General features: G+C 45.7%; 1 protein-coding gene across 16 annotated transcripts in view; it reads right to left on the reverse strand.

Moving 5' to 3' along the window:
* CAP1 (cyclase associated actin cytoskeleton regulatory protein 1) overlaps nt 1-10,135 on the reverse strand; it is a 32,865-nt gene extending 22,730 nt beyond the window's left edge. Inside the window, exon 1 of one of the 16 annotated variants that reach the window (XM_063804496.1) lies at nt 8,857-10,135. The gene's annotated coding sequence lies outside the window, so the exon portion shown is untranslated. The remainder of the gene's footprint in view (nt 1-8,856) is intronic. The other 15 variants (XM_009454677.5, XM_063804323.1, XM_063804354.1 and 12 more) reach the window with 15 other exon arrangements.
* Nucleotides 10,136-13,347: the final 3,212 nt, after the last annotated feature.

The raw sequence follows: 13,347 nt of genomic DNA on the forward strand, positions 1-13,347 counted from the left end.
CACCTTCGGTGATGGAGAACCCGAGACTTCTGGAGGCAGTCCATTCCATTCAGACAGCTCAAAGTATTAAAAAGTTCTTCCTTATATGGAGGCAAATCTGCCCCCCTGCAACTTCCACCCACGAATCTTGGTTCTGCCCTAGGAGGTCATATGAAACAAGTGTGCATTAAACTGAGAACAAGTACTAACTGTATGGTACTGACTGTGAGCACAGCAGCATTCAGAGAAGGGAGGCAAAGATGACTCCTGATTTGCAAATATGGGGGCCTTAAGAGAATAATGACATTATAGGCAGAAATGGGTTGTGGCATGTTCTAGTTAGGGCAACAAGATGAGGTCAGTTTTGGATATGCTGAGTTTGAAAAGAAGACAAAGCTTCTAAGTGGAAATGACTAGTGAGTATTTAGAAATAAAGCCTGGGAAAGAATCAAGACTGGAGATAATGTTTGCAAATCATTGGCAAAGAACTGTCATGAAGTCATGAGAATAGACAAGCTTTTGGAGGGATATCATGCAGAGTAAAAAGAAACTATGAGCTTGATTCTCCAGCAATGTCTATTGTGGTTTGAAACCAAAAAACCAGGCCTGGCGCAGTGGCTCAGGCCTGTAATCTCAGCACTTTGGGAGGCTGAGGCGGGTGGATAACCTGAGGTCAAGAGTTCGAGACCAGCCTGGCTAAAATGGCGAAACCTCGTCTCTACTAAAAATACAAAAATTAGCCAGGCATGGTGGTGCATGCCTGTAATCCTAGAAATCATCTTGTAAAAACACCACCTTCTGCCAGAACTGAGGCACAAGAATCTCTTGAATCCAGGAGGTGGAGGTTTGCAGTGAGCCGAGATCGTGCCACTGCACTCCAGCCTGGGCGACAGAGAGACACTCTGTCTCAAAAAAAAAAAAAAAAAAAAAAATCAGAAATGGCTAGTGATTCCTGCCAAAGCTGCTTCACACTCTTATACTTCTAACAACTTAACCCAATTCCTTCTGCCTATTCAAGGAAGTCATTCAGAAGTAAATGGAACCAGGTTATGCGTGCAGTTCTTATTGCATCCCACCAGGCAATTAAGACAGTAGCATGAATTTCTACTTGAGTAGGAAGTTGCTATGCTTGAAATGTTTTCTACTTTGTCCCACAGTTGTTTTTCTAAGTCATCATCCTTAGGTAAAATTGAAAATAAAGCACCCATACAAATCAGCCTGTCTACTATGGTAGCCCAATTGATTTGCTTCAAAATGCTTCTCTTAATTTTGTAATCCTGTACCTAAGGTTTTATCCTAAGAAAGTAAATCATAATGTGAGAAAAGTGATAAGCATGGAGATGTTTGCTGCAATGTTAGATCTATTGATCTATCTATATCTATCTTGGACTTCTAATTATAGGGGAATAGCTAAATGCAGTGTGGAAAAAAACTTGAACGCAAAATTTACAATATTTGTCACATTTGGGTGATGGGTTTTTGACAATTTCTACCTGTTTTCCAAACTTTCTTTTAACATATAATATTTTATAATAATAAAAATCTCTACTTGACTATCCCTTCTAAATTACCACTAAACTATGTAGTAGTTAGTTCTACTTCTAATGAATTCTTATCACGAGGTTTTAACATGTCACAAAGTAAAACCTACACATGCTACCAGAAGATACAAGTTGGCTTGTTTAACACAGAAACCAAATAACAGGCACCACTTTGCCCCAGTAAAGATGCCATTTAGGCCAGGTGCAATGGCTCATGCCTGTAATCCCAGCGCTTTGGGAGGCTGAGAAGGGCAGATCACCTGAGGTCAGGAGTTCGAGACCAGCCTGGCCAACATGGCAAAACCCCATCTCTACTAAAAATACAAAAATAAAAAAATTAGCCAGGCGTGATGGTGGGCGGGTGCAATGGCTCATGCCTGTAATCCCAGCTACTCAGGAGGCTGAGGCACGAGAACTGCTTGAACCCGGGAGGTGGAGGTTACGGTGAGCCAAGACAGAGCAAGACACCATCTCAAAAAAAAAAAAAAAAAAAAAGATGCCATCTAAATCTAACCCAAATCAGGAGCCACTGTTCTTCTCTAAGCATTTGGTTTCACTGATTAAACCAATGACATTTAGTGCCTGAGTCACTGCCACCCGAGGTTTAGATTTTAAAAGAAAGGCCTATCTTCTATGGAGGGAAGGAATCCAACCCAACATCAACACCTGTCTCCTGTTCCCTCCTTACACATGTCCTCTACCTGAAACTCCAGGAGTGAGTAAAGTTAGTGTATAAAGTGAAATTAGACTTGGGAACTAGCTGTTTCAATGTCTGGAGCAAACAGGTAACTTTGTGTGGTCATGGGTTCTCTTCTCTCCTACGTTCAAAGAGTATTATGAAGACTAATTGCACAGAGCACTCGGCAGTCCCTTTCTACTTCTACATGTTTTATAGCGTGTAAGGGAAAACTGCATTGGCTGATTTCAGCCTGAATAGTTGCTTTAATAAAACAGCATTTCCCACTCTAATATATAAAGATGGATTCAAGGATGACGTTTGTCCTTAGCCATGATTCATCTACAAGTAGAAATATGGAAAGACTGTAAGTCTATAATTAACTAAAGTATAGGAATTTCAATGCCCTCTGGAGGAAAAAACAAAACAAAACAAAGCAAGTCTGCTCCTTCCATTAAACATTTCAACTATTTTCCAGCCAAATGGAAAAGTTTGGCACAAAAGGTCTGGTAATACAAGGCAAACAAAGCAGCACTGTAGCTGAGGCATATTTTTAGAACTTTGTTTTTATCAGGTTAACATATAGTACATCAAGAAATAATTTCATGGTGAATGCTGTAGCTGCATTAATTTAAAATTATGAAACTACAGTCATGCATTACATAATGACATTTTGGTCAATGATGGACCACAAAATCAACAGTGGTCCCATAAGATTATAATACCCTATTTTTACTGTACTTTAAAAATGTGGCCGGGCGTGGTGGCTCATGCCTGTAATCCCAGCACTTTGGGAGGCCGAGGCTAGCAGAACACAAGGTCAGGAGTTTGAGACCAGCCTGGCCAATATAGTTAAACCCCATCTCTACTAAAAATACAAAAATTAGCTGGGCGTGGTGGTGCGCACCTGTAGTACCAGCTACTCAGGAGGCTGAGGCAGAAGAATTGCTTGAACCCAGGAGGCGGGGGTTGCAGTGAGCCAAGATCATGCCACTGCACTCCAGCCTGGGCGACAGAGTGAGACTCCGTCTCAAAAAAAAAAAAAAAAAGTTTAAATAAACAAATACTTACACTGTGTTACAAACTGCCTACAGTATTAGATACAGTAACATACTATACAGGTTTGTAGCCCAGGAGCAATAAGTTACACCATGTGCAGTATCATCTAAATTTGTGCAAGTACACTCTATGATGTTCCCACAATGATGAAATCACCTAATGACAAATTTCTCAGAATGTACCTGTCATTAAGCAACACATGACTGTATAATTTTATCAACTAAAATAAATGTGAATAACTCCATAAACTATATGCAACTTTAGTGTTTGTTTTTTTGGTTTTGTTTTGTTTTTTTGAGACGGAGTCTTGCTCTGTCACCCAGGCTGGCGCAGATCATGCAGTGGCACGATCTTAGCTCACTGCAACCTCCAACTCCCCGGGTTCAGGTGATTCTCCTGCCTCAGCCTCCCTAGTAGTTGGGATTACAGGTACATGCCACCACACCCAGCAAATTTTTGTAATTTTAGTAGGGACGGGGTTTTACCATGTTGGCCAGGCTGGTCTCGAACTCCTGACCTCAGGTGATCCACCCGCCTTGGCCTCCCAAAATGCTGGGATTACAGGCGTGAATCACCACGCCCAGCCTATATGCAACTTTAAAATAAATGATAGTCCCTGTCCACTAAAACCAAGCACTCTAAATACAAGGAACACGAACAAAACAGGAATTCACATAATTTTCAATAGAGAGGGAAATCTGCTGACTTACACCATCAACAAGAAGCTTGCTTCTAGTACTCAAACCAATGGCACTTCTCTTAAGATCACATCTGCCAGGTGTGGTGGCTCATGCCTGTAATCCCAGTGACTCAGGAGACTGAGGCCAGAGAATCACCTGAGGCCAGGGGTTTAAGACCAGCCCAGGCAACATAGCAAGACCCTGTCTCTGAAAAAAATCAAACATTTGGCCGAGCGCGTGGTGGCTCATGCCTGTAATCCCAGCACTTTGAGAGGCTGAGGTGGGTGGTTCCCTTGAGGAGTTCGAGACCAGCTTGGCCAACATGGCAAAACCCTGTCCCTACTAAAAATACAAAAATTAGCTGAGTGTGGTGGTGTGTGCCTCTAGTCCCAGCTACTCAGGAGGCTGAGGCAGGAGAACTGCTTGAACCCGGGAGGGGGAGGTTGCAGTGAGCCAAGATCACGCCACTGCACTCCAGCCTGGGCGACAGAGCAAAACTCCATCTCAAAAAAACAAAAAACAAAAAACAAAAGAAAGAAAAAGAACTGTAGTCCCAGCTACTCAGGAGGCTGAAGCGAGAAGATTACTTGAGCCCAGAAGTTGGAGGTTGCAATCAGCCATGATTGCACCATTGTACTCCAACCTGCCCACCCAGAAATTCCTTGAAGGAACAGTAATTTCTTGAAGCTTCAACAGAAACAAATGATTCATTCATTGTAGGATACTGAGTGCTTATCATGTACCATCGACTGTGCTAAGTATGGCTATGGGGCCTGCCCTCACAGAATTTAGTTGGGGACATTGTACAATCATAGCTACGATACTTTCTAACGCAGCAATTCTCAACCAGGGGCAATTTTGCCCTCCAGGAGACATACGGCAATGTCTGAAGACATTTTTGGTTGTCACAACTGAGGAAGTCTTATTGGCATCTACTGGGTAGAGACAGATGCTGCTTAACATCCCACAGTGCACAGGACAACTCCATATTAAAGAATTATATGGCCAGGCGCGGTGGCTCACACCTGTAATCCCAGCACCTTGGGAGGCCGAGGCGAGCAGATCACGAGGTCAGGAGATCAAGACCACAGTGAAACCCTGTCTCTACTAAAAATACAAAAAATTAGCTGGGCCTGGTGGCGGGCGCCTGTAGTCCCAGCTACTCGGGAGGCTGAAGCAGGAGAATGGCGTGAACCCGGGAGGCTGAGCTTGCAGTGAGCCGAGATTGCGCCACTGCACTCCAGCCTGGGTGACAGATAGAGACTCTGTCTCAAAAAAAAAAAAAAAAAAAAAGAATTATATGGCCCAAAATGTCAATTGTGCCAACGTTGAGAAACCCTGTTCTAATTTAATAAGGAGCATAGGGAGGTGCAAAAGGTTAAGTAAAATGCTAGTTCACGACTTTCTAAATTAGAAAGTCAACCTGTATCATCTAATAAAAATTAAGATAAGGGTCTAAACTGTAGAGAATTCTGTAAGATGGAAAAAAGAGTTCAGAATTTATTCTTTGTAAATATGAAGTCAGTGAAGACTAACAAGATGAAAAATGCTTCTTCTTAGAGAACTTTAAAAAGATTTGTCTGGTTGTCATAGAGAAACTGAAGTATAGGTCATGAAAGCCAGGTTAGCACAAATAAAGAAAGAAACTGATGTCAACATTTCAAAGTAATAATCACTAAAATTGGGTAAGATACCGCTCGAGAACTCTCAGATTTCAAATCTCAGCATTAAATTTCAAACCAGAGGTTCAGCTTCCAGTGACACATTGCATTTGCTTAAGTAAAAAAAAATTTGATTCACAATGCTTCACAAAAAACTGAAAGGAGGAAGTCACCTTTTTTTTTTCTGGTAGAGACAGGGGTCTCACTATGTTGACCAGGCTAGTCTCTAACTCAGCCTCAAGAAAGTCACTTTTTAAAAGCTAAAAAAATAACTGCAACCAGGAAAAAGGGTGAGAATAAAAGATCATCCCTAGGTTGGAAACAAAACATTTTACAGACTCAATAGCTAAACTCCAAAGCAAAAATATACTCACTGAATCTTAACAATATCACCACTTTTGGTTTGCACATCAGGCTGTATTCTACAAAGTACTTTTGCTGCTACCATTTTATTTAAACTTCTCTGAGATATCAATTATGCCTACCCAATTGAGGAAGTATTTCTGGAAAAAGCGAGAAATTTCTTTTTTCTTTTCTTTTTTTTTTGAGACAGAGTCTCACTATCACCCAGGCTGGAGTGCAGCAGTGCAATCTCAGCTCACTGCAACCTCCGCCTCCCAGGTTCAAGCGAGTCTCCTGCCTCAGCCTCCCAAGTAGCTGGGACTACAGGCATACGCAACCACGTCCAGCTAATTTTTGTATTTTTAGTAGTGATGGTGTTTCACCATGTTGGCTAGGATGGTCTTGAACTCCTGATCTCAAGTGATTTGCCCACCTCAGCCTCCCAAAGTGTCAGGATTACAGGCGTGAGTCACTGTGCCCAGCCCAGAAATTTCTTTATGCTGGACCTGGGCAAATCAATTAGCAAACTGCCACCCACAAAATCAAATCCAAACAAATTCAACAAGGCATTAAAAGCCCTTCACGCCGGGTGCGGAGGCTCACACCTGTAATCACAACACTTTGGGAGGGCGAGGCAGGCGGATCACGAGGTCAGGAGTTCGATACCAGCCTGGCCAGCATGGTAAAATCCCGTCTCTACTAAAAATACAAAAATTAGCCCGTAATCCCAGTTTCTCAGGAGGCTGAGGCAGGAGAATTGCTTGAACCTGGGAGGTGGAGGTTTCAGTGACCCGAGATTGTGCCACCGCACACCAGCCTGGGCAACAGAGCAAGACTCCGTCTCAAAACAAACAAACAAACAAAAAGCCCTTCACAACTTGGCCGACATCTAACCTTTTTTGCAGTCTGGTCTTCTGCAAAACTCCAGGCCCCAGTATCACTGAACACTTTAGGCCCTCTCCTGCCTCCGTATCTTTACTCTTGCTCTTTCCTTTAGCTGACCCACCTTATTAGACATCTTTGCCTGGATGTGCTACAAACACCTCAAACTAAAAACATTCAAAATGCATTTTTTCCCATGTCACTTCCCTAATTTACCTCTCATACTCTCTGAATGGTACTACCCATTCAGTTCCCTAAGCCAGAAAGCCAGGCAATCGCGCTATTCTTACCTCTTCATTCCCATAATCAGCCTCCAATTCTATGGATTCTATCTTCTTAATATTGCTCACATCTGATGCCTCCTCTCCATTCCCATTTCCACTGTCTTAGTTCAGGCCATGTCTACAGCAAGAGCTTCCAAACACTGTTTTACTTCCCCACAGGGCTGGTCCCCTCCTACTTGACAGAATGAACTTTTTGAAATATAAATCTGACGACATCATTTTCCTGCATAAAACCCTTCAAAGCATCTCCATAGCTTTCAGGGTAAAAATCCAAATTCCTTAGCATGACTTACAATGTCCTCCACATATGACTGACCTGACCACATCTCACTTCCTCCACTTCCCCAGCCATTACTAGAATTCCAGTCACACTGAACTCGTCATGGTCTTTCAGCTGTCCGGCTCTCCAGGTCCTTGCACCTGTAGTAGTCTCTGCCTGGAAATCCCTTTTCCGGATTCCCTATGTAGCTAAATAAATATTTCAAGAGTTAGCCTCCCATTTCCTCCTGGAAGCCTGGGCACCTGGCTCAGGTATTTCTCCACTGTGCTCTTGTAGCCCTGTGCTATGCACTATGACACTGTAAGCCATCCCTCATTTACTTGTCTATTTCCTCTCCCACTGTAAACTCCAGAAGAACTGTATTCTTTGCCACAAAGGCTATCTCATTAAAATGTGCCTCATACATATTAAGGTCTTAATAAACGTCTGGTGGGGCCGGGCACGGTGGATCATGCCCGTAATCCCAGCACTTTGGGAGGCCGAGGTGGGGGGATCACCTGAGGTTAGGAGTTCGAGAGCAGCCTGGCCTTCACGGCGAAACCCCATCTCTACTAAAAATACAAATAAATAAATTAATTAAATAAAAGTCTGGTAAATGATAAATGTGCTGATATGCCCCCGGATTTTCACTTGAAGAGAGAGCCCCACAAAGAGCTTCAACTGACACAGTTCTGATGCTAACCTGTCTCAAATGTTCTCATTCCACTCTTCGAACGCATTCCTATTTATCCTTCAAAATTCATCTTAAAAACTCTGCTTCTTCAGAAGGGCTTTTCCTGAACCCCCTGTTACATACTTTCAGAGCACCCTGTTCTTTCCTAACACTCATCAACATTTATAATTACTTCTTAAACATCCCTGCAAACACTGCTAGCTCCACGCGGGCAGGGTCTACATTGTTTTGTTTTAAAGCTGCATTCCCCGCATCTGGGAAAATGCTGGCACAGAATAAACACAATTTGTTACGCTGAATTTAATCTTGTGGGGTCAGCAGAGATCTCCACTTAAAAGATGAACAAAAGGAGGCTCAAAGAAGTTTAAGGCACCTATGGCCACAGACACTTAGCACTGAGGCCACACCAAACCTGAGCCGTCTGATTTCAGGTCCAGAAGTACACACCTTCAAGGTTAGCCTGGCTTTTCAAAGTAAGAGCAGCAGCCGAGGAGGAAAGGGAGGATATCTGCCTGTAAATACAAGGATTTGCCCGCCTTTCTTTTAAAAACTCCCTAGGCATTTCAAACGGCTCAATTTGGGAGGAGAGAAAAAAAAAAAAGTTCCACGCAGCGCTGGCCTTTAACCTGCAGCAGCCTGCGGGGCAACACCGACCGGAAGACCATCCCAAGTTAGAGAGGTTCCGAGCAACATGGGAAGAACTGGGGCTGGTTATCTAAGGCACCAGGATCATGATTCCGATTCTTTTCCTCACTCGCTATATATCTCAGACTAGCCTCTTCTCTAGGGATCAATTTACCTATCAGTGCAATGGGAGCATCAACAGGAGACAGGGAAGACTCTCCGATCTCGGAGGTTCCTTCCAGTCAGAGCACGTCAGGAATCAGGCCTCCGCTGAAGCTGATGGGCAGCGCTGCGAAATCGGGCAGAGGGGCCTCCCCGGGGCACCCGGACTCAGCTGCTCACCCCGGCCCCACCTCAAGAGACCGCGCCCAAGTGTCCGGGTCGGCCTGAGGGCCTCAGCCCCGGCCCTCTCGGCAGGGTTCACGACACGCGCGTAGGCCAGAAGGGCCATTAACAACACCAGGGGCCGATGGGCCCCGGAAGGGACCCCAAACCCTACCAAGCTGCACACCCTCACCTCAGAGTTCCGCCTCACCTCCGGACTGCGATCAGCCGCTCTCCGCTTCCGGCAAGAACCGCCCAGCAATCTCCGCGCGACCCACTTCCGGGCCCTCACTGGGCGCGGCGCCCCCACCGGAAATGAGCCGCCGGCTGAAGCGCTAGGCTGGCCCGCGACTGGGCAGGAAGTCTCACCGCCCCGCTCGTGACTCCGCCCCTCTTCGCCACGCCCCGGAGAGAGCGGCCCGGCTCTCACAGAGGGCACTTGGGAAAGAGCCCCTCCCTCAAGGCGGGAGCGACGCGGGGAGGGCGGGCTCACAAGAGAGGCCACGCCCTCGTTCCGCTTTACCTACCCGGAATCGCCCCCGAGGCCCGGGCCCAGGAAGGGCAGAAGTCCCTGGCTAAGCTCGTCTCTGGAAAGAACAGAAGAGTGACCAGTTCCTCTGTCAGTTTGGTCTCAATGGCAGAGGCCGGGTCCTTTAAGCTGCAGTCCGTAAATGTTCTTGGAACGACTGGGGGCCAGGATTCTCTGAGGGCGGGAATCCGGGCGGCCGTCAGCTCTCGGTGGGGATCGAGGCCAAGCTCCGCCTGTCTCTGGGCGTGCATACCTCGGTTTCCCCGTTTGTGACGTGGGAAGGCAATTAGTCTGGACATTGTTGTCGGAGGACTTGCGGAGACTGGGCGCAGGGCGTGGGGGTCAGTGAGGGCGCGGTGGGTCAGCCCCAGCCCGGCTGGCAGTCGCGGGGCTGGGAAGGTAGGGAACCCTCCGCTCTCACCCCACTTCCTGTTTGGTCGGTGTGTTCTGTGACCATAGATGGTCAGGTCTGGGGCCGCGCGGAAGCCTCCGCCCTGTGGTTTTGGAGCCCTTCCTCCCGGCGCGCAGGGTGTGGTCCCCGAGAATAAGATGAGCAGAATTAAAGCAGATCCTGCACCCACTCTGCTGAAATCCGGCTTCTGAGGCAGCCTCGCCCAGGGCTGGGTGGGCTCAGGCGGCTGCTACTCGGTTCAGGGGAGGTTACGCACGGTGGCTGCCGCGCGCAGGGGAGGCTTCGCTTCCGTACTCCTTGGGCCGGGAGATCTGATCTTTGTTCCCTCAAGACTCACACTCTCCGACCGGTCATTATCCTCCCACAAAGATTTATTTCTAGAAAAAATTGGCGAGTGCCACAGTTCCCGCCCCTTCAGCTGAACGACTGTGACAGCTCCGTGTTTCAAGTTGAATGCAGGCGTTATGTGCCAGAGTCAATCATTCAACAAATAAAGTTCTTAAAATAACAGCTACCATTTACTGCACGCTGACTACTTGCCAGGCCCATGCTGAGTTCTTCAAGCGTATTTTCATTTACTCCTAATAGCAACTCTCGGTGGTAGGTACCATTATGCCCTCTAGTTTTCAAATGAGGAAGCTGAATAACTTGCCAAGGTCAGAAAGTTAACTGTTGAAACTTTGAAGGAAACACATCTGTCTGACTCTAAATCCCATGAGCTTAATTAGCCCCAGTGATAAACCATACTGCAGACATTTGAGGCAGATTTGAGGTGGTGAATGCCTCTGGATCTGGAGACACTGGGTTCCAGTGCTGCCATAGGCCCTCTACTAGGGGTCAGACTTTGGTCAGGTTACTTTGGACGGGTTACTGGGCCTCTTCCTAACTTTATGGCTCCCAGCATGTTTAAAAGAACATGACAACATGAAAAAATATGGTATAAAAGTCATAGTATATTTTAAATATTGACATTTAACTAAAAACACTGTCTCTGTCACACACACACAAACTCTAACTTTATTTGGACATAATCTTTGACTCTGCATTTAGTTCTTCTAAATCTCTTTCTGGATTAGAGACAGAAGGAACATAGACCATACATGCATTCTAGAGGAAGAGGAGAGAGAAGAGGAAGCAGGAAGGAGAACGAAGAAAGTTTCCTCATCAGATGGGGAATATTCATGGGGCTGTAATGAGAAACGGAAGCAGTAATGTATGTGAAACCACTTTGTAAAATGCTTCATTATAAAGAATGCACACACGACTTAAGTTACAACCCCTGCCCTAAGGAATGTCCAGTCTTTTAAGAAGTCTAGATCCATGCATTTGTAACTCCAGTAGGAGATGAGAAGATAGTTTAAGAATATCCGTCACATGAAGGGCTGGGCGCGGTGGCTCACACCTGTAATCCCAGCATTTTGGGAGGCTGAGGCGGGCAGATAACGAGGTCAAGAGATCAAGACCAGCCTGGCCAATATGGTGAAACCCCGTCTCTACTAAAAAATACAAAAATTAGCTGGGCATGGTGGCATGCGCCTGTAGTCCCAGCTATTTGGGAGGCTGAGGCAGGAGAATCGCTTGAACCCGGGAGGCAGAGGTTGCAGTAAGCTGAGATCGTGCTTCTCTACTCTAGCCTGGCGACAGAGTGAGACTCTGTCTCAAAAAAATAAATAAAAGAATATCTGTCACATGTATTTATGCACTGAAAAAAAACTATTGAGCTACACAGTAGCAATTATTGGAAGAGTTCAATAATTGCTATGCTACTTTATACCAAGCACAACTAGGGATCCAGCAGTGGACAAGTCAGACCCTGTTACTGCTCTCATGGAGCTTACAGTCTATTTTGGAAATGATGTTTCCATTTGGAGTGGTCATCAGAAGGTACGCTGCCTTCTGTCTTCCAGCTTTTTCCTCCTCGCTGATCTTGCCCCTTGTCCAGTACCCAGTGCTTCATCCATGGTGAGTTCTCATCTAGCACATGTTCAGTGAGTGCCTTGAATTCAGAATAGTCATTTCCTAGGCAGAGATGGACAGATAGATCCTTGCAGAGCAAACATGAATGAACAGTAGTGGAGATGGGAATCTGTGCTGGGCTGAGGTGAGAGGTTCCTGCAGGAGAAAAGTAGGAGATAAGGCTGAAGAAAAGGAGGTTGAGCAAACTATGCTAGGCAAGAGAGGTCAAACCTTAATGTGAAAGCGAGGAGGCACTAGTCATACTGTATTTTAGAAATAAAAATCTAGCTACAGTGTAGGGCATGGCCTTCAGTGGGCAACAAAAGAGGCAGGGAGAACTGCTAGAAGATAAGCACAAAGATCTAATAAGAATCTGAATCGGCCAGGCGCGGTGGTTCACATCTGTAATCCCAGCATTTTGGGAGGCCGAGGTGGGCGGATCACCTGAGGTCTGGAGTTTGAGACCAGCCTGGCCAACATGGTGAAACCTCATCTCGACTAAAAATACAAAAATTAGCCAGGCATGGTGGTGGGCACCTGTAGTCCCAGCTACGTGGCCGTAAACCCAGCTACTCGAATCTGCTGAGGCAGGAGAATCACTTGAACCCAGGAGGTGCAGGTTGCAGTGAGCTGAGATCACACCACTGCACTCCAGCCTGGGTGACACAGCAAGACTCCGTCTCAGAAAAAAAAAGAAAGAAAAAGAAAGAAATTTGTATTATTTATAAATTACCCAGTCTAGGTATTTTGTTATAGCAGCAGGAATGAATTAAGACACATTCTCATTCAATACTGCTTTTCCTTCCTGGCAGGTATTACAATCCTCATTCATTATTTGTGCACTTATCTTTTAATATCTTCCTCTCCTGTAAGTTGCTTCCTCCCAATAAGTCCTTGTTTTTCTGGCACAAAATTGATAATAAGTATTTATAGTAAAAATTGACTAAATGAAAAGGGTGAGAGGGGCCAAGGTGGCTCTGAGACTTGGCATGTGGGGAAATGGAAGGTGTAAAAAGGATTGGATCTGGGTTTGGGGGTTTTGAGCCTCAGTCCTCAAAATCCAGCCTGGGAAGAGAAAGAGAAGAAGGAATTCAATTAATCAATTTACAAGCAAGAATTGCCAGCAGAGAGTTGATTGATTCTCACACATTCCCCCTCTTCATGTATTATTGCCACTTTCTTATGGCCTGGATTTCAGCACATTCTGAACCTGCAGAATCACTTTGTCTCTGAGGGAGCCACCCAAGTTTCCTCTTTATCTCTCAGGGTTTCAGACACAGAAGTCTGGCGGTTCATCTGGAGCCTTTCCCAGCCTGACTCAGAGGACTGCCTGCATCTGTGCAACCTGGCTCAGAGCCTGTCTACGTTTGGGCAGAGCCTATATCCCCCTGCCAAACGGGCTAATGACAGACAACAGTCTATGTGACCCTATCTTTCTTCCCCTC

The sequence above is a fragment of the Pan troglodytes genome, chromosome 1 (assembly GCF_028858775.2).
Source record: "Pan troglodytes isolate AG18354 chromosome 1, NHGRI_mPanTro3-v2.0_pri, whole genome shotgun sequence".
NCBI classification, from domain to species: domain Eukaryota; kingdom Metazoa; phylum Chordata; class Mammalia; order Primates; family Hominidae; genus Pan; species Pan troglodytes.